Here is a 705-nt window from a genome sequence, read left to right on the forward strand (position 1 = left end):
TATATATATATAGATGCTTCAGAAAAAAGTGTTAGATGAGCATAGAGCAGTAATAAGGAAATGAGATGACAAAAGGAGAAACGATTGAACTTCATTAGCTTACTGCTGTTTCTACAATAAGATGTAGTGGACTCATAACTGAGTGCTTGAATAACAACTTATAGCTTCATTGGAGTCTTGAATATGAAGTGCAATTTATTTTGGAAAGAAATTACATTTGTGCACATATATAGGGAAAGGTATTACCAATGAGAAAATCAATACAGATCTATATAAAAAAGTGTGTGTCTGTTTATATATATATATATATATGTCATCAGCTGTCTGTCATAGGTCAATGTTGACTGTTGTGTTCAGAAATCATCTTGCTTCTCTGAATAAAATGCCTTTGAACAGTATGTAAAGCAGTTGGCATTGTCCCTGCCACCAGACTACTTCTCTGGGTAAAGGGCGCTTCAAACAGACCATGGTGTGTTTACACCATTTTTATGTCTATGGTGAGAATATTTTCTCTATGACAAAATGCAGTGAACATGTCTCAAACATATTTCTACTGGTAACAAGTTTACATGTATGTATGTTTGTTGATGCCTACGTACGTATGCTGGTATCTCTGTGCATCTGTATATGTATGTGTATATACATATACATATACATATATATATATATATATATATAATATATATATATATATATATATATATA

General features: G+C 31.3%; 1 protein-coding gene across 7 annotated transcripts in view; it reads left to right on the forward strand.

Annotated features, from left to right (window-relative positions):
- The window catches only part of LOC106871082 (coiled-coil domain-containing protein 34), a 110,824-nt gene that overhangs the window by 36,575 nt on the left and 73,544 nt on the right, over positions 1-705 (forward strand). The gene's annotated exons all lie outside the window — the stretch shown is intronic.

The sequence above is a fragment of the Octopus bimaculoides genome, chromosome 1 (genome assembly GCF_001194135.2).
Source record: "Octopus bimaculoides isolate UCB-OBI-ISO-001 chromosome 1, ASM119413v2, whole genome shotgun sequence".
In the NCBI taxonomy this organism is placed as follows: domain Eukaryota; kingdom Metazoa; phylum Mollusca; class Cephalopoda; order Octopoda; family Octopodidae; genus Octopus; species Octopus bimaculoides.